Below are 21,892 nucleotides of genomic sequence, written 5' to 3' on the forward strand. Positions count from 1 at the left end.
ACATTTTCAACAGGGTAACTTGTAATTGTAACCAACTACATTTCCAAAGTAATCTTCTCAACACTGGTCACCAGTGGCTGAAGAGCAACCTATTATTATTATTATTGGAGGTAGTAGTGGTAGTAGTATTATTAAGTAGTCAATTTGACACACATACCTATGGGACATTGTACTCATACTCACATATAACCACTAACAGTGTTCACTTAATGCTATTTTATAGGGGTGTGCATTGGCACTGTGGCATTGGCACAATTCGATTCGATTACGATTCACCAGGTAACGATTTGATTCAATTCGATTCTACGATGCATTGCGATGCATCAAAATTCTACTGCAGACAACAAGGCAAACTTTTCATCAGTCATGAGGCAATGCAAGCTGTCAGATATTGAATAACAGATTTTATTGGCTAGTAAGTGTGCTCCCCTCTGTTAATCCAAACCCGCGGACAGTTAATAATCATATAGATGCTGTTATAATGTGTTGTGATTGAGATCCTGACCCACCAAACATCCTGGAAAGTGACGAAGTTAAGTTTTTCGCGTTAAATTACATAATTATACATAATTACCATCAGTAAACAGGACATTGTCTGACTCTGTCACCTGCGGGGACGGAGGCTGTTTTCTGGGGGAAAGTTCCCTGAAGTCTCGGTCAGGAGGGCTGACGGTCGCAGTGATTTATTTTCGTCACAAACACTCGGTGAGTTAAAGTTTTTTGCCGGTGACAGACGCTGTTTTTTGAGCAAAAATGTGAGGAAGAGTCGGGGGGACAGGCGGAGGATGGACAGGAGGACAGACGCTTCTCCACGTACAGCTGTGGTATTAGTTTTCCTCGTATAAGTTGCCAAAGACAGTTACAGTTACTACGTTACTTTTGTTCGGTCCTGTAACGTTGCTTTGTCAGACATTTCTCTGTATTTAGTCGAGTGAAGGACCTGTGCAGTTATCAGACTGCACGACCGACACGCCCTCGATCCACGCATCCAGATTATCCGTTCACACTGGGACGGCTCACCAATAATGCGGCCCTGATGTTGTTGTTATGCTAGCTAGTGCTGCCGCTTAGCATGTAGCTACAGTCTGCGCAACATTGCTCCGGAAATGCCCCCGGAAGTAATTGAAACTTCACAACTTTATTGTCCACTCAAGGCCAGAAAATAAACAGTGACATAATCGATTATGGCACGTTGCCGCATTGACGCTGAATCGTGCATGCCCCGCATTTCGATGCATCGCCGAATCGATTATTGTTGGCACACTACTATTTTACTTCAGTCTCTCTTTCAAACTCAGAGCTGACTGAACAATGTGCAAGCTCTGCCTGATGGAGACGGATGGAGAGATATTAACAAGCCAATGGCATTAACTTAACACATGTCATACCATCATGCCTGAGAAGGAAAGTCAAATTTGCGTGTTCACCTGGGTGTTGTGTTCCCATCACAGCGGAGACAGAGATGATAACAATGACTTCTACAGGGTGTAGCCTTTCCAGTGCTACCAGGGGTTAGCGGGTGTAACTGTTTTTTTTTTTTAAGCCAGTTTGAAGGGGTTTAAGAAGGGCAGGAAAAAAAAGAACAAAAAGGAAAAGATATAAGATCAAGACAAGGTTAGAAATAATTATTTTTAATGAAATTATATTTTTCCAAAAATTCAGACTTTACTTGTATAAAGAATCCACCATTTGCAGCAGTTACAGCCTTGCAGGTCTTTGGACTTTTAGCTGTCAATAGCCCTTTTTAGATAGAAAAGGCGGCACATTTGCTCCAAGGTAAGGGCGGCAATGTGCCAGCCTGTCTTTCTAAAATGGAGGCGTAATATTACTCCTTATCCAAAAGCCACCTCTGAGGTAGGCGTAAACATGTGATGTGACGTGAAGCTCGAAGTCGGGCTGTGAACGGTGACATAGAATTTGTCTTCTAAATAACAGCTTTACATTGCACCCCATTGGAGTTTAGAACTGGGTTCTTAGCGGGGGGCTTTTAATTTGAAAGTAGCGACCGTCCTTAGCTTTCCGACACAACATCAAGCTAACACAACCAAACAGCTACAGAGACCGAGGAGACGCTAGCATCTCCTGGATCTCAGCGGCTGTCCAGTTGTTCATCTTAATGTCCGCGGGTGAAATGAAGGACTGACTGCTGTGATCAGCTGTTTCTTGGTTTTAAAACTCCCCGGCTATGGGTCGCACAACAGTGCAGGTCATTGACACCTCCGCCCACCTCACGCAGAGGCCGGCACATTTCCGCCTTGTTTTTAGATAGCAGGCGAGGCAGAAATAAGTGTACCCTCCGAGGCGGAAAATCGGCGGACCACAACAGACCCCCAATTTGCCACCCTCTGTCTAAAACCGTGGACCGAGCCACCAAAAGGACGGGCAAATTGGCGGCTTGGTGCTCTGTCTAAAAACGGCTAATTTGTTGAGGTTACCTGAGGTAATTTCACTGCATGCTTTTGAAACATGTCCACTGCAACGTGACATTGGTTTTAGTTTCTCCAAAGCTAATTGTGTTAAAACTTTTTTTAAACTCAAACTTTTTCCATTTTTTTCCACTGTCGCAGCCCGGACACACTTACTGCATGCAAAGGGGGGCTGGCATTCTCACTGAAATGTTTGATTTGGTCTGACTGAGGACAAAAGCAGTAATCTGACAAGTTGTGGTGGCAGAAACTTTAGCCCTTTACCAAACACGAAAGTGGACTAGAGTTGAGATTACTATGTTAGACTTATTTTTCCACAATCAAGAATAAACTTTCACACATGTCACAGGTTGTGATATACTCTTTCAGGTCCAAAAATCTACACAGCAATCATGCTAAACATGATAGAAAGAGGGGATTAATGTCTGAATTACCTTTTCAGGTTCTGATAGACTTAGTGCTAACGTTATGCCATCCTCATCGCTCTCTCATTTGGGGGTGGGGGCAGGGTTAGGTCACAGAGCTTTACTGAGATCTGCACAATTACAGGCAGATGTGGGGTCATCTTCTAATGAGGCAGCCTTTCCTCTCAGGGACATCATCAGACAGCCTAAGTGGAGACCAGATTGGAGACACAGGAGAGGGAGGTCCCCATAGGAGCTGAACTTGAACAACTACAGAGGAAAAATAGACAATTATGCGATGTTTAGGATTTTGTTGAATCTTTGTGACCATTCACAGGCTGTCCACTAATGACGAGATCAATAACAACCCGAAAGATTAGTTTTGAGGTAGTCTGTCTCACTCTGAAGATGACAGCATCACTGTAAATGTGTGGGAATATATATATATTTGATTTCTCCAGATGTCCTATTACTCCTGCTTGTACTCAAAGGATTCCCAGGATAATGGGATATGTCCAAGGGTGTAATTTCCACGTATCAAAATGACATATTCATCTGACTATTTATCATAAAAGCCTGTGTAGGCTTAGGTTCTTCTGAGCTGCTATAAATACAGACCTTTACTTCCGTACAGTTAATTTTGAGACATATATATATGTGTGTATATATATAAACATATATATATACATGTGTGTGTATATATATATATATATATATATATATATATATATATATATATATATATATATATATATATATATATATATATATACACTGCACTTGAACTCTGGTTAGACTGAATCCAACAAAGTTGAATGTATCTCATCACACTGTCATTATGAGTCTATATTAGTCTTATGTATAGCACACACCAAGAGTTTTTTTTTCTATTAAAATGTGACATACAATGGTCACATATACTTCTCTTCTCTCTTCAGATGCACTTTTAAAGTATTTCACCACCCCGCAGTACAGCATCAGGACTAAAGGCTCCACCAACAGACCTGCTGACTGGACATCTCTGCTAACTGATAAAGTGAGATGAGAGTTAGTTCACAGAGGACCAGTTCAAATAAAAAAGCAGTTATAGATTTCCCAAAGGGAGGTAACTCAAACCAGAGAAAGAGGGGTAACTCTAGCCTGTTTCACAGAGAGAGGTAACTTAAGCTCTCGGTCAGTTACCATGGTAACATACTCTATGAACCTAACCTGGTCGGGACCAGGTTTTTCTCAACAAACCTCGAGTTTCTCTCTGTCTCCGCCCTCTTTCAGCCACACACAGTATTTGATTTCCTCATTCATTCAGTCAGCAGTCGAGTTTTGGCGTAGTATAGTTCTGCCGTCTGTTTTTTGAGAAAATCATTGCAAAAATCAGTCAGTAGGCCTACATTAGAAGTTATATTAGGTGGCGACTATTTTCACTACCATGGCATGTCCTTTTGATAATGATCCCCTGGATGAAGGTGCAGCATTACTGCGCAGAGAATTAAATATTCGTCGGGAGATGATTATCAGACAGCGCATAAATGTTCTTGCATTTCCAGACAATTATCTTTTTGAGCGGTACTGTTTCACGTCACAGTCCATCATTTACATACACAACCTAATCCGTCCTTACATTTCCAACATTACCAACCGAAGTCATGCTCTCACATCCCAGCAGATATTGTGTGTTGCGCTGCGTTTTTTTGCAAATGGGAGTTTTTCATACAACGTCGGAGATGCAGAGCACTTGAGCAAGGCAACTGTATGCAGAGCGGTCAGAAAAGTGTGCCTCGCCCTGAAACGGCTAATACCCATCTTTATCATTTTCAGCTCCTCTGCCTCCGTTAGAGGTGGTGGTGCTGGGCCACCACCCGTTTTACGGGCATCTGCTTTCTTTCTGTTGGCTGAGTAGAAGTCTGTGTTAGTTTAAATAGGCTTAATTATTTAACAGAACATGATATAGATGAGAAGACATTTATGTGTGTGAAAACAGCATTATGTTGGGGATAAAACAACTGTACAGTCAAACAGCCACTTAATATTTACTTTACAATGTAAAACATGATCAAAATGAGGTACCCCCATGAGATTATGCCGAGGTCTTACCTGTTTGAACAATGTTTTTATGTTTCAACTTAAGTTGCTGCCAAGTGTGCTTCTCCCCCGCGGGATTGCACCTAAATGAAATAAATTAATAGGCTACCACTCAAGCAGTTTCCCCCTGTAATATTATTGTGATTGCAAAGGACTACATTTAAACTTACGCATTGACCCGAGCACCAATGTTCTCCCACGCCGTCTCCCTCTCTTTTGCTGCTTCAGCGGTGTTACACTTCCTTCTAAAAACGTGCTCAAACTCACCGTATGAGCGCATTAATATTTACATTTCCAGTGGGGTGAAAAACTTAGCCCTCCTCTTCCCCGTTGCCATGGTGACTCGTCGAATCGGGGCTCCATTGATGCTGTCTTTTTATTCTTGTGGTGCACGTGCTTAACTCCAGGTTAAACTACTCCGAGTTGATCAAACTAACTCAAATCAGCTGTTCTGGAACCGAAAACTCAAGAGTTTCCTATCTCAGAGTAGATCAACTTAGAGTTCAGGGTTAGACTCAGAGTTTGTTGAACCTGCTTTGTGAAACGGACCCCAGTTAGCCAAGACACAGCCTAGTGAATGGGATGACTGCCTCAACCAAGTTGTTTTGGCTTATAATACCAGCCCTCACTCTACAACAGGTTTCATTCCATTTTTGCCTCACACACGGTCATGAAACCAACATGCTGTTACTATTTTCATGTTTAAATCATTTCACTAGCAGATAAGACAGCTACATTAATGTGTTGAATGTACATTTTGTGTACCGTTTACCTCAGTTAAGTCCTTCTAGATTCTGATTGGTTAGTTCAGTCACATGTGAGCCAGAACAAGGAAGTGTTCTTGTTGTTGCTGCTGTTGTTGTTGCTGTTGTTGTAAAGCTGAAGTGCAGAAAAAAAGTAAAGTGCTGCAAAATGAAAAAAAGGAAATTATCCGTCTCCATCCTGCTCTTCCTTATCATTAACAGAGCTCAAACCACCACTCACCGAACACACACGTTACACTAGTATATGATACATAATGACAAACCTTATTAAACTCAATTACAGACATTTTATTTTAAAATGAAGTGCTATACTGCACAACCATATACAAAAAAAATGATAGCCAATAACACATTGTTTTAGCATGGCTGCAAACGATACATGCACAGCCTATTGGCCTTTCAGTGCGCTGTTCATGGGCTGCTGGAAAAACCAGCATAGACCAGCATGATTTCCATGCTGGTCTATGCTGATCTATGCAGGTAAGTGCTGGTTTGGTGCTGGTTTAGCTGGTGGACCAGCATGTTGAAGCCGGTCCACTAGCAATGTCCCAATAATTATGCTGGCCTACCAGTATAGTCTTGCTAGTGAATTTGCTGATAAAGCTGGTCACCAGCATCCCATGCTGGTGCCGGAATGCTGGTCACCAGCATCCCAGCACTAGCATGGGAAGTTCCCTGCCCACCTGTGCCTGAATCATGTTAAATCAGTATCTTGATTTGCCACACCTGTCAGGTGGATGGCTTATCTTATTGAATTTTAACAAATGTGTGCTCAAATTTTTAAAGAAGTAATTACTGTGTGACCATAAAAAAGAAAACCATTATACAATTATTTGCTTCAACTTATGAGAGAAATGGGAGCAAAAAACAAAGTGTTGCATTTATATTTTTGTATATTTAGTGCAGTATATTTAGTCCTGTATTGGGCTTCCACAGCCAGCTTCACTCCTCCTCATACTCTGCAATATGAAATAAGTTGTAGACACATCCCATGCTGGTCACCAGCATCCCATGATGGAGACCAGCATACCAGCACCAAAACACAACATATGCTGGTCTTGCTGGTTACCAGCTATGCTGGTCTATGCTGCTTTTTCCAGTGGGGCGCTTTGAACGGGCTGAACCGAGTCACAAGTAAGTAGCACAAGGTAATAACATTACGCACCATTTAAGGTTGTAGGGCAGCAGAAGTGTTACCGTAAAATACCAAATAATGGCCGGGGCGTTTATTTGTTTCAATCACTTAACAGACCAGGCGTTTATTTGGGACCAGGCGTTTAATTCCTTCCTCACAAAAATCTGGGATGAAAATGTCAAAAACTTCGCCAGCTTCTCTGTGAATTCTCTGGCATCCTTCTGCAAGTGAAGTTGTTGCGGTGGAGGAAACGATTCAGCCGACCAGCACTCGCTGCAAAATCCTCATCTCTGCTGTCACTCACGGTGGCGTACATTTGTTTCGCCCTGATCACTTTGCGGGACACTCTCTCGTGGCGTGCCTGTTTGCTGATAACTCATTCCGGCATGTTTATCTCAGGCTCCTCTCTAGCCTTCTTCCTCCCTCCAGCAGTCAGCCTGGCCCTGTTGCTGTCCTCCTCGGACAGACGCTGAAGCTCAGTTTGATTTTTTTGCCCATCTCTCACTCTCTTGGGGTCGACAGAGAAACGTCTAGCGGCTGCTTCTCCCGAGTTTTCCTCTGCATATTTTACGACAGAAAGTCGTACTTTTAATTTTTTTGCTGCACCAGAGCCATGGCAATCATCAATGTGACAGTGACTGACAGAAAGCAAGCACAATATGTGAAAAAGGCGAAGAAGAAAAATGTGCAGTGTCAGTGGTCAAGTCTTCTTCCTTGATTTAAAAAAAAAAAAATGAATTTGACCCGGCATTTATTTGAAACCAGTGGTTATTTACCAAAATATACACCTGCACCCGGCGTTTAAAGGGGACCCTGCGGTTAATTGAAACCCGGCTATTATTTGGTAATTTACGGTATTAGGTTACTGTAAAGCCTGTTACTAACATAGGTCAGTTTGGACTAAAATGTAGAATGTTAATTATGGTTAATTATTTGGTTTTCACAGCAGAAGACTCCATTGGATTGAGTTCTGTGCAGCTCTACATGACAGATGTGACATGATGTGACATCAGGTGCATTGGAAACCTATTTAGAAACATTTCTAAACCTTGTCAAACTTTCTTATTTTGGGTCTGTAAAGGAAAAAATATATCTCAAATTCAAAGACACTCCCTAAACGCCTCTGATGAAGAGATGACTGCCTGAATGACTGACTGACCTGAATTAGCCTCATGCCTTCAACAAAAAGAGAGCAGCATAAACAATGCTTTCAGAAAGAAGTGACAGAAAATAAATATCTTAATGTCAGTACTTACATAACCATTCTTTGAATCCTGGTCTTTCAAGTTTGGGATCAGAGTTGTAATGCCAAGTGCATACTGAATGCAGACATTTACTGGAGGGACCCTCCTGGGAAGAAACAGATGCATCACTGAAGTGACACTGTACCCAAAAACGACAACTTCAATTACTTACCCTGTGTAGATTAAAGTGCCTGAAGAAAAACTTTATACTGCATGCCATCATGATTTTTATCTTTTTACTTAAGACACAGTTGTGTTGATCAGGGACTGGGAAAATTACAGAACATGTGCAACAAATTGTGCAAGTACTAGTGTAATGATGACCCATTGGATGCACGTGATGATGACCACTCTGATAAAGACTCTACAGTGTTGTCTAAAAACTTACACACAGCCTTTTGTTACAAAATTCGGAACATGATTTCAATTTAAACATATACCAACAGTGAAAACCCTGTAGGCAGGGCAGTTGCTAGGAATTCTGGACCCCCTGAAAGAATATCGGTGTGGGCCCCTCTACCCCATTCATTGTCACCTTCAATTTTCTTGTTTTTCAGTATTCTTGACGGTGCCTGGTGTAATACAGCCAATTTGTTTCCTTTTTTTTACGATTAACGACTTAACAAGTCAGAGTGTTATTATGTAAATGATGTATAATTAGTTGTCTTATTCTCATTTCACTGATTTGCAACACGTTATTACACCTCTGATTGCAAATACATTTTCAATTAACCACTCAACAAATAGGTAGTGGGTCACTAATAAACTAAAACAGCCAACCAGTGTCTACATCACTCACTCACCATCAAAGGTATCATTGGACTGCTGGGCTGAGCGACTGCTGTGGGGTCAAACTCAGATGAAGCAGCCACTGCTGATTCTGGAGCAGCAGGGCATAAAGGTTTATTGTTCCATTATATATGTTGTAAACATTATATGTTATGTTTCATGGAGAAACTGATGCAGAACTAACCTATTCTTGGACAAAATCTAAATGGGCTTCTTAGTACCATAGCTCTAGGTGGACAGCTTCACTTTCCCAGGCAAAAAATATTCTTAAACCATTCAAAAGTCAGTGTAAACTGTCCACAACTCTAAATAGTCTTTTTTACTTTGTTGTTGTCAGCTATTATGGTGTCTTTTATTTTATACTGCTATGAAAACAAACAAATCTTTGAACATTTAACTTTTTTGTATTTAGGCTATTCAAATGTCCCACTAATAACACATTTTACAAGACCACATTGAACACATCATGATAACGTAACTGACCTTCGTCAGATGCTCATAATTACTGAGTAGAACTTGAATGCGTCATAATACAATTCAATGCAGCCTCTGAATGGGCGCATACTGGAGCACTGTCCGACAGTGATATGTGTGAAACACACAGTCACTGTAGTAGCCCCTAGTAACGTTCAGTTATAGCAACTCTAGGAACCGTTGCTCTACAATGAACTGGCGACTTGTCCAGAGTGTAGCGCGGCCAGATGACAGCTAACGTAGGCTCCAGCCTGCGCCCCGTCAAGGGTAATGTTACAGACATTAAATTAATGAACAAGTAGGCTAATTGTTTCAGCCGCCCTCTGTAGTTTTACTCTCACCATTCTTAGAAACTACGTTTTTGATGTCCTGGGCCCCTGCTCTGCTGCTCCTACTCCTGGCCTCCTTCTCAACTCTCTTCTGGTGTCCGGACTTGTGCTTTTTGGTGGGCATCCAACCCTGCTGGAGATCGCTTGCGCTCACTTAATTCCGATGAGGAAGAACCATGGGAAGAACGAACCACGGTGTGGACCAAACCATTTTTTAAGAAGGGACCAAGGGGGTTATTGAAATAATTAAAATTAGAATATTATATGACTGTTTCTTTGTTTTAATTCATATTCATTCGTATGAATATATATTAGTTCAGTGTATGCATAACCATTTTGTCATAGAGGCTACTGGGGGCTGTGTGTGGGCCCTATAGCGGGCTGTGGGCCCTTAGAATTGTCATCACCTTTCCCCCCTATACGACGGCGCTGCCTGTAGGCATGGCAGTCAAAGTACCTCTGTGTTACGGCCCGGCTCGTGGGGAAAAGGGAAGCAACATGAACCAGAATGTCTTTGGTAAAATTACAAGTTAAAAAAAAGGGAGGGAAAAGAACTGTTGGATGCTGTTTAACTCAAAGAAATAAATATAACTTAAAGAGGTCTCTCCAAAATGAGAGAGAGCCACTAGCTACTTCCAAAACAATTAATCAATGTCAACAATAATTAAAAATGCAAAATAAGCAGCACCCTCTAAACCTAGTGTGTCTAACAACAAGAACCTAAAGGTGTCCGGTTGGTGTCAGTAAACCCCACTAAAATCCTTGCCCAATTTCCTTACCACAGCTCATAGGTTCAGATAATACAGGAAACACAAAGAGAACAACACACGGGAGGCCAGTTGATCAAAAGGGTTCCATCACAACTGAGGGCAGCTATTTAAACAGGGGGATGGTCTGGATTGTTTCCACCAGTGTGCTTAATTAGCTAACATTAATTGACGTAGCAAACGTTACCTTACTGAGGTCAGGCTTGCAATCGGCCAGTTTGACAAAATACATTTTAAAATGGGATGTGACACTTCCATATAAAATATTTTCATACAAATGCAGTTCTGCTCACACTTACTGATATTACTTCTGCTAATACCTATCTAAGACTGCAGACCTTGGAGGGCAATTATCCAGAAAGGAAGGTGTGGTCATGTTAACACTGGGAGTTTGGGAATTTCTGAAATAATCGAAATCCACACTCACACTTTCAGGAACTAGAGGTATAATTTATAATAAATAAAAGGGTTAAAATTACTCTGACTTCTACTGATTTCGATTCACACTGAAAAATTAACACTGGCAGTTTTGCTGTGTAGGTATGGTTTTGCTGGGTTTAATGGCCTCACCTTCTCTCCTCCAGATGTATTTCTGCTCACAGAGTTTTCCTCAAGAAGGTTTTTTCTTTGTCCATGTGATCAGCAATGACCTTCAGTCGAGCTTTAAGATGCCACATCTGGAGCAAGGGCTTCTTTATTGCAGGGCAGCCTCTCAGTCATGTTGATGTAAAACACACTCAGTCTGGCTTAAATACTAAACTTCTGCTACACTACAGTGTATGTATTCTCATATTGTATGTATGGTCGGTAACATATATTTTAATTCTGTTGTTACTTGCACTCTATAAGCAGTTTATTTATCTGCATCATACAGAAAAAGGAAACATCAAATGTGCCTTTCATGCACGCTTGCACAACAATCGGCTGAGCTCTCCTAATAACCATGAAGTTTAACACAGCGATGCAGTGTTGTGCTCCAAGAAAAAGTAGATTGTGTGACAAAAGACTTGAGAGCCCCCTTCTCATCAAGTATTACCACTGCTTTAATAATAAACATGTTAAATAAGCTGGACTAGTCATTCAAATCCTGTGTATGTCTTTTTTTAGCAAGGTAGGGCTGACATGTGGCCATATGTAAGGTTTAATGTTATAATTTACTCGCAAACACATGACAATGCACCTCAGGGAGTGTTGCACAGCAACAGTAATATAACAAGTAATGTAACACATTACATTGTAAAGGGAGAAAACAAGTAATGCATCACTCTAAAAAAAAAAATACGGTAATATGTAATACATTTTTTAATATGGAAAGATAGATCATGCTTTTATGAGACTATTGTGATTCCCTTTTTATCTGCCTCAGCAAGTTGTTCCTGTGCCGTCCTTTAATTATTTTTTTTTTTTTTGTCCAAAATGCTGCTGCAAGTCTGTTGACCAGATCCAAGTAGGATGATTTACATGAGGCCGATGTTATATTTTTTACACTGGCTTCCTGTTAAGTTCAGAATTGATTTTAAGGTTCTTGTTTTTACATACTATGAGCCCTGCATGGTGAGGCACCTGTTCATACTTTCAAGCTGCTCCATCCTTACATCATCAGTAAGTCACTTGGGTCTTCTGATTAGGTCTTACTGGTTGTACCCTCGCCTTAACTAAAAACAGTTAGTGATCAGGCCTTTGAAGTGTGGCTCCGATGCTGTGGAATGCCCTTCCCATAGGCTAATGTTACGTGGCCCTTAAAAAGCAACTGGCCTTTGTCTCCCCTGTCTAGTGTTGTAATCTGTGTGCTATTTTAAATAAACTTACTGACTGACTTACTTATTAACTATCCCAACACTATTAGGGACACTGTATCACCTACAGGCCAGTTATTGTTTGTAGCTCCAAACACTACATGTTTTCCAGATGGAAGCGGTGGAAGCACAAATTGAGTCCTTGTCCCCTCAAACCCATTGTCAAGGAGCACTGTGAGGACCTTTGATTCAGTCGTTCTTCAGTGTGAAGATCTTCCCATACAGGCAACAACATTTCCCTTTAACAGGAGCAATCCTGAATCTCTCAATCATATACACCCTCATCCCACTGCTTCATCCTTGTCTGTCTGTTATAAATGCATCTCTAACAGATACCTTTCTTTATCTGTCATGTGCCATCTCATCCACCTCCTTCCTTCACACCTGCCTCATCAGCTATTCTATCCACAATACTTGCCTTGCTGCTTGGGCCCTCAGGCATTGCTTCTCCTGCAAGATTTATTGTCCTCCCTGGCTTCTCTCAACAGTCAGGTCCTCATTCCTCCACTCTCCTCCCAGCTCTCCTGATGAGAGGAATGAGTACTTGCACCACTGGGACTTTATTGGACAGTTTACTGAGGTGGAAAATCAGCCTGCTGTTTACTCTGCTGACATGGAGGATATGAACGAAGGTTTAGTGTTTGTTTTGTAATTTACTTGTCATTTCAACCTGTTTTTTCTACTTCCAGGTAAAATAACTTATAATACTGAAACATTCACATCAGAGACCATACATTCAGAGAATCTCGGAGCTACACTGGTGTGACTTGATATCTAAAGTTAGACTTTGAGACTGCACAAAAGGAAGAGAAAACAGCATAATGTGCCCAGAGAAGGAAGACAAATTAATTAGAGGAGCACCAACCCAGCTCAATAGCTTGGCTTGCCAGCATGTTTTAATCACTAACAGTATAATTAGGGAGGGGCAGAGTGAGGCATGTGAGGGTTCTCCAGTAATAAGGGATGAGAGCAACTCCAAATTTCAATTATAGAAAACACTCTGAAGATGCACCCTTGGATAAGGTCTTTAATGCTTGATAGGAATATTTACTCTTTCTCCAACAGTGTATGATATAACAAATTCCTTTTTTATATATCCCTTTGTACAGATGATGATCAATTATTTGCGTGTTTGATTCGCCACTGCCTGGCAGGTGTAACACTTTACTCATTGAGATTTGGGAATTTACCTTTTGCTAAAAAGTTGTCAAATGAAGCCAAAAACACTAGTAGTTCGAAAATCTGTCAGGTTGGATCCAACTAACAGGTTAAGTCAAACTTACCTGGAAGAGACAAAGAAAAGGTGAACAGCAAAAACAGACAGTAACCGTCTGTTTTAAACATCAATTGCATTTGAGAGGCCCACTGCTTCAATTTTGACCTAGTGTACTTGTTGTAATTGCATGTACACAGTTTTCCTGGGAGAGAAGGATTTTCAAGTTCACTCACCTTCAGTTTGGTCTCCAGAAAAAGTGTTTTAGAGAATTTTGATAAACTTGATTAGTTTCCAACTTGATTTGATTGTCGTTGCTATGATGTTGCATGCAGAATTTGCAGAAAGTAGCTCTCTCAAACATGGGTATTCCTGTGCAGTGCAGTGGACTTTAAGAAAATCACTGCCCCTGTTATCTTTGTACCAGCCGCCAGACCAGCTGGACCAAACCCTCGACCAGTGTGAGTGTCCCTGGAAGAGAATAAGGTATGGTTCACTTAAATGTGTTACTTTTTGGTGTACCAGCATGTTAGCTTGGACCTCAGCACTTCTCCCAAGCAGCACTTATTAACCTTATGGTGAACAGACAGACACATGTTCAGAAATGTTCTGACACCCAGGAGAACCACATTAATCTTGAGGAAGGAATACACATCAACAGTGACATCGTACATCAACAAATGTGTTGGTGATGTCGTGATCAAAAATACAATAATATCATTCTCTACCACAACATCACCAACACCAAAAGCAGGAACCAGCTGTTGGTCACTAAGAAATGCAAACAGATTCTGGTTAGTGGCTATCTTAAATCTTTGTTCCTTTAATCTTTGTCCTAAGTTTCTTTTTAATATAACCACATAATATGGACAACATGAGACTGCTTTTACACATTGAGTTAGCTTGACATTACAAGAACGGTAAAACAACCGCGTTGCTCCACTGTCTGCTCATTTATTTACGCAACAGAAAAACTTTGCAATAAGATTTAGCTATGGACAAACATCCAAATGAGTCAAACTATACAGCAATTATTCAACCACACCTCTCTACATTGCAATAAACTTCTTCTTTGTGGATTAGAAAATAATATTGTATAACAAATAAAATACACTTGCAGTTGTACATGGCACTACCACTTTTGAGTTCATGGGCTTTAGAGGTTTTGTGGAGGAAGTCACACCAGTCCCACTTGATGGCAATCTTTGTACCATGCTAAGATAATCACCTCATGATTAAAAAAAAACATACATATTTGTCAAGGAGAAAGTTTGACTTGATGGTGATATCAAAGGAAAGTTCAGAAAATGTCTGAAATGATGAATCATAAAAACATATCTCACCTGGCTTCCTTCCTGTATCTGCTTGGGTGCAGACACTTTTCTGCTTGCTCTCGCTTCTGCTTGCTTTCTTTTCCACTGTTATTCTTTTTCTTCACTGAGAGATTACAGGCAGCGACTCCTGGATATTTACAAACCACTGGGACAACAATTAATTGACTGCTTCTGCCTTATTTCACTTTTCTTTTTTTTTTCCCGAACTCAGTACTTTCAGAACGAGGCCTACAAAGTAGCACAAGCCTATTAGCAGCTAAAGCCTATTAGCAGCTAAAGCCTATTAGCAGCTAAAGCTAACTAGCACCAAAATGCCTCTCGTTAACCTGAACTTTCAGAACATCCTTCAGAAAATTGCTGAGCTGGAAACCAAGATCCACCAGATAGAAGTAAATGTGGAAGTGAATGGACTATCTGGGAACGAAACTACTCTCCCATGGAATCAAAACAGCAGACAAAAGCCTGCTAATACACGGCTAATTAGCCAATGACAACGACAATGACTCGACAAAACAGGAGTTCTGGGGACTGGATAAAAAGCCCAGGAACATTCTTCCCTGCTGGAATACTCTTGGAGCAAAGCCTAAAGATAAATCATTTTTGGGAGAACGAGTAACAGGCAGAGCCCAGCGTCCTGAGATCTGTGATGCAACTGGTTGGCCTGCACTTTTCTCTGAAAAGAGTGCCTCCTCAACGCCCGTACCAAAGAGGAAACAACCGTGGACAACAGTGAAAACAAAGAGAAAGAGCAAACCTACCCAAATAACAAAAATACAACTGGAGAACAGATTTGCTCCACTTTATCAAGACCTTGCAAGCTCTCTGTCAATGAACAAGGAGAGATATGGGACCAAATCCAAAAGTAAAAGACCACAGAAAGAGCTAATGACTGGACCACAAACACTGATTGTGGGTGATGTTGCTGTGAAGGAGGTAAACAGCTTTTGCAGCAAAAAGAACACCAACGTACTCTGTTTTACCAACGATATGGTCTCTGACATCTCAGAAAAAATTCTGGACATTGTTGCTGAACATCCAACAGCGAAATCTCTCATCTTACACACAGGGGCCTGTTATGTTGTGAAACAACAATCTGAGGTATTGAAACAAGACTTCACTGATCTGTTGAACAAAGTCAGATCTCTCGATACTGTGGTGATTGTCAGTGGCCCTCTACCAACTGTCCGTAGAGGTAATGAGAGATTCAGCAGGTTGTTGATGTTGAACAGATGGCTCAAAGCTACATGTGCTGCTCAATCGGTGAACTTTATTGACAATTTTAACATTTTCTGGGAACGCAGACATCTCTTTAAGGCAGATGGATTCTGCCTTAACAAGTCAGGAGTAAGGTTGTTAACCTCCAACATATTCTACTCAGTGCACCACACACCAGTTCCTCCCTTCAAGGACAGCAGGCAAGACAAACCAAAACAACTGATAAGACAGCCCTTGGAAGGAGAAATACTTGTTCCTGAGATAAGCTTCGAACAGACAAGTCAGCTGTGCCAGGAGGAGGAGTCCTTGCTGCCATCTTCGTCCCCCAAGGAGGAGTCCCCCCCAGTCGCAACAAGAGGGAACATCCACTCTCCACCAACCCCAACCAACTCTCTGCCCTCTCCAGCCAGCCTCAGCCTCAGCCTCTCCCCCTCTTCCCCCCTCCTGGGTTTCATGGATGAGATGAAAAAACTTGTCAATGTTGGACTCAGACTCACACATCGTCCAAATCTGCCACGCTTTAAACCACCATCGCCAAAACGTCATCATGCCCCTCCACCTCCTCTGAATAATCCTCGGTCTCTACAGTCTGAAAACAGCAAAGCACATCCTGTCCATGCTGACAGTACAATTAACGCTTACTGATATGTGCCGGGTCCAGGCTACGAAGTTGATATCACTACTGTTTTCCCCCGAGAAAAGCCAGGGCCCCTTGGAGTTCAGGCAGCCTCCTCAATTCCTGTGCTTACAGGTAATAGAAAAATTGTGAATTTGTTGATAAACAGGAAATGCTGGACTAAATGTGCCAATCCATTCAATTTAGCTCCCATTCCTCGTCAGCCACTAAATGTCGCAAAAAATTTCACAGTTGGTTTTGATACTGTAACTGTAGCTCTATTAAACATCAGATCTCTGGCAGGAAAATCTGTTTTAATCTATGATTTTATCATCAAACACAATCTTACTTTTATGTTTTTAACTGAAACTTGGTTAGACCAGGATAACAGTGCAGCTGTTCACATTGAATCAAGTCCTCCAAATTTCTCTTTCATAAGTGAAACTAGAATGCATAAAAAAGGAGGAGGTGTTAGTATTCTGTTTAATGAGTTACTCAAATGCAAGCAGATGTTTAATGGAAGTTTTACTTCTTTTGAATATGTTGCTCTTCAGGTAAACTCATCTTCTCGAGCTATATTTCTAAACATCTACAGACCACCTAAATACTGTACGGATTTCTTTGATGACCTTGTTGAGTTACTGTCTCTTATCTGCACTGACTTTGATTGTGTGTTAATTGTTGGTGACTTTAACATCCATGTCGACAAGCCTGAGGACAGATGGACTAAAGAACTGTGCTGTGTCCTTGATAACTTTGGACTCACTCAGCATGTGACACAGCCCACACACAACAGGGGCCACATCCTGGACTTAGTTATCTCAAAGGGTCTGAACATTTCTAAGGTTCTGGTATCTGATGTCGCTCTCTCTGACCATTACTGTTTTATTTGAGAGTGATATATCTGTGTACACAAATGTTCAAACTAAGGTTGTCTCAAAGCGATACATCACTGAAAACACTGGTGACATATTCATTGAGGCTTTCTCTTCCACACCACCCCTCTCTAGGTTCTCTGTCAATGACCTTGTACTTCATTTCAATTCCAAAATTACAAATGTCATGAATGCCATTGCACCTTCTAAAGTGAAGGTGGTCTCTGGTAAGAAAAAATCTCCTTGGAAAAAACGCCACGCTAGTCAAGATGGAAAAAAGGGAATGTCGAAAAGCTGAGCGCAGGTGGCGAAAAACAAATCTCCAGGTTCATTTTGACATTTATAAAGAGAGACTTTACATTTTTAATTTAGAATTAAAAAAGTCAAGGCAGTCCTTCTTCTCAGACATTATCACCAAGAACAAAAATAATGCTTGTGCCGTGTTTGCTACTGTCAACAGGCTAACAAACCCTCCTGTGCGAGTAGCATCTGAACATCTGTCTACCAGGGCCTGTAATGAATTTGCCTCATTCTTCACTGTCAAAATTCAGAACATTAGACAAGCGGTCAGTGCCACTCTACCAGGTACTGGAGGTGTGTTGTCGTTTTGTCCACCTAAAAAACCCAACTCTAATACCCTGACACAATTTGATCCAATCAATGACAAAAACCTGCAAGACATTATACAGCACTTGAAGTCTCCTGCAGCCTGGATATTTTACCAGCAGGGTTCTTCAAAAAAGTTTCAGACTGCATGATTCCAGACCTGCTACAGATTGTTAACACGTCTCTCCTCTCAGGTGTCTTCCCCCAAGCCATTAAGACTGCAGTCATTAAACCACTCCTGAAGAAGAGAACTCTAGACACATCAGTAATGAATAACCAAGACCCATTTCAAACCTCCCAAGTTTAAATAAAATAGTTGAAAAAGCTGTCTTTCAACAGCTGAACAATTACTTAATAATAAATGGCTGTTTTGATGTTTTCCAATCAGGATTTCGACCACATCACAGCACTGAGACGGCTCTTGTTAAGGTCCTCAACGACATTCATTCAAACACAGACAGCGGAAAAATCTCAGTCTTAGTATTACTGGATCTCAGCGCTGCGTTTGACACAGTCGACCATAATATACTACTGGACCGACTGGAAAACTGGATTGGACTCTCTGGTACAACACTAAAGTGGTTTAAATCTTATCTAAATGAGAGAGATTACTTTGTATCTATTGGTGATTACACATCTGAACGGATGAAAATGACAAGCGGAGTACCCCAGGGCTCCATTCTGGGGCCTCTACTATTCAACATTTACATGCTCCCTCTAGCTCAGATGAAGGAAAACAATGAAATTTGCTACCATAGTTATGCAGATGACACACAAATGTATATAACCATATCACCAGGGGACTATAATCTCATACATACCCTGAGTAGATGCATTGAACAAATCAAAGATTGGATGCGTCAGAGTTTTCTTCAGTTAAACAAAGATAAGACTGAAATAATTGTTTTTGGATCCAAGGAAGAACGACTTAAAGTCTCTGCTCAGCTACAGTCTGTAATGTTGAAAACTACAGACCAAGCCAGAAACCTCGGTGTAATTATGGACTCAGACATGAATTTCAGCAGCCATATTAAGACAGTTACAAAGTCAGCCTACTATCACCTTAAGAATATATCCAGGATAAGAGGGCTTATGTCTCGGCAGGATTTGGAGAAACTTGTTCACACATTTATCTTTAGCAGGCTCGACTACTGTAATGGTGTCCTCACAGGACTCCCTTAAAAACTCCATCAGACAGTTGCAGCTGATTCAGAACGCTGCTCCTCGAGTCCTAACAACAACCAAAAAAGTAGATCACATCACTCCAGTTCTTAGATCTTTCACTGGTTTAATGTCTATCAACGAATAGATTTCAAAGTCCTGTTGTTGGTTTATAAAGCACTGAATGGTTTCGGGCCAAAATACATTTCTGATCTGCTGCAGCGTTATGAACCATCCAGACCTCTGAGATCGTCAGGTACCGGTCTGCTTTCAGTCCCCAGAGTCAGATGTAAACATGGAGAAGCAGCTTTCAGTTACTATGCGCCACATATTTGGAACAAACTCCCTGAAAATTGCAGGTCTGCTCCAACACTCACCTCTTTTAAATCAAGACTTAAAACATTTCTTTTTGCCACTGCTTTTAACTGAAGCAATTCAAGTCTTTGAACTGCATTGTGACTTTTATTCTACAGTCTTGTTTCTGTTAAAGCTTTTCTATTATAGCCTACTTGTTTTGATGTTTGTTTCTTAATGTTTTTACTGGTCTTAAAATGCTATTTTTAATGCAATTTTTTATGTCTTTTAAATAAAATTTGCATGTCTTTTAATGTAATTTGTGTGTGCCTGTAAAGCACTTTGAGTTGCCTTGTGTCTGAATTGTGCTATACAAATAAACTTGCCTTGCCTTGCCTGAAACTAAAGTAATAGATGGATGTACATAGTTGCTTTAAGGATCTATCTACCGTCATCACCAACTGGAGACTAAGTATACTGCAGCACTGAACAGTAAGGCGTAGGCTGATCTTAAGAAAATAAATGGAACCAAAGAGAGAAATCAACAAAGAGCTCCCGCACGACTCAGCAAAGCCAGCTGGAAGATATTTGGCATATGATGTTCTCTTTTGGCATTGTGATGCATTCACAAAGCAGTCTGGCAGAATGCAGGATTAATAACAATCCGAAGAAGTGGGTGGTGGGTCACAAAGGATTTCAGTACTCAGCACTCACTATAAATGTTCTCCTTTTGTCTTAGAGAGACTAATCTCTTCATGGTACTCTGTTCTTTCCTTTGCCAGCATTCAACCTAGTCACTTGGATAACAGGATGGAGTCTTAGCCAGAGGCTTGACCCAACATGTTCAGCTCACTGTTTCTTGTCAGTAGAATATCCCATTCACATTAGACATGTGTGCTGTATAATATGAAATAAGAATAAGTTAATTAGATGCACATAAGTTCACCGCAGTTGATGCAGCCTTGTTAACCAGTGTTCTGCAATAGCAGGGTTTCTCTATTAAAGGGAGGTATTCTTGAGTCCAAGCAGCTCCTCTGTCTTAGAACTACAGGCACTATTTATAGTTTTCACATGTTGTCACACTCCCAGGTGAACGATCCCTAGAGGGCAAAAGATTGTTCCCCGCAGCATAGGAAACAAGTGATACATTTGGTTTGGAACCACAATTTCTCCTTTTTTGTGCCTCAAGTGCCTTTTTGGATAGAAAAGGCGGCACATTTGGTCCAAGGTTAGGGCGGCAATGTGCCACCCTGTCTTTCTAAAATGGAGGCGTGATATTTCTCCTTTTCCAAAAGCCACCACTGAGGTAGCAGTAAACATGTTACGTGACGTGAAGCTCGAAGTTGGGCTGTGAACAGTGACAACGAATTTGTCTTGAAAATAAGAGCTTTACATTGCACCCCATTGGTGTTTAGAACTGGGTTCTTAGCGGGGAGCTTTTAATTTGAAAGTAGCGACTGTTCCTAGTTTACCGCTACAACAACAAGCAGACAACGAAGACAGCTACAGAGACTGAGTAGACGCCAGCATCTCCTGGATCTCAGCGGCTGTCCAGTTGCTCAGTCTTAATGTCCGCGGATGAAGTGATGGACTGACTGCTGTGATCAGCTGTTTCTTGGTTTTAAAACTCCTCGGCTGTGGGTCGCACTACAGTGCAGGTCATTGACACCTCCGCCCATCTTACGCGGGGGCCGGCACATTGACGCCTCGGCTTTAGATAGCAGGCGAGGCGGAAATAAGTGTACCCTCCGAGGCGCCAAATCGGCGGACCAAAGCAGACCCCCAATATATATTCATATATATATATATTCATATATATATGTATATATATTCATATATATATATATATATTCATATATATATATATATATATATATATATATATGTATTCATATATATATATATATATATATATATATTCATACATACATACATATACATTCATATACATACATATACATTCATATACATATACATACATATACATTCATGTACATATACATATATACATATACATACATATACATACATATACATATACATACATATACATACATACATATACATATACATACATATACATACATATACATTCATATACATATACATACATATACATTCATGTACATATACATACATATACATACACGTACATATACATACATATACATACACGTACATGTACATACATACATATACATACACGTACATAAACATACATATACATACATACACGTACATATACATACGTACATATACATACACGTACATATACATACATACATATACATTCACGTACATATACATACATACATATACATTCACGTACATATACATACATATACATACATATACATTCACGTACATATAC

The sequence above is a fragment of the Sparus aurata genome, chromosome 14 (genome assembly GCF_900880675.1).
Source record: "Sparus aurata chromosome 14, fSpaAur1.1, whole genome shotgun sequence".
Taxonomy (NCBI): domain Eukaryota; kingdom Metazoa; phylum Chordata; class Actinopteri; order Spariformes; family Sparidae; genus Sparus; species Sparus aurata.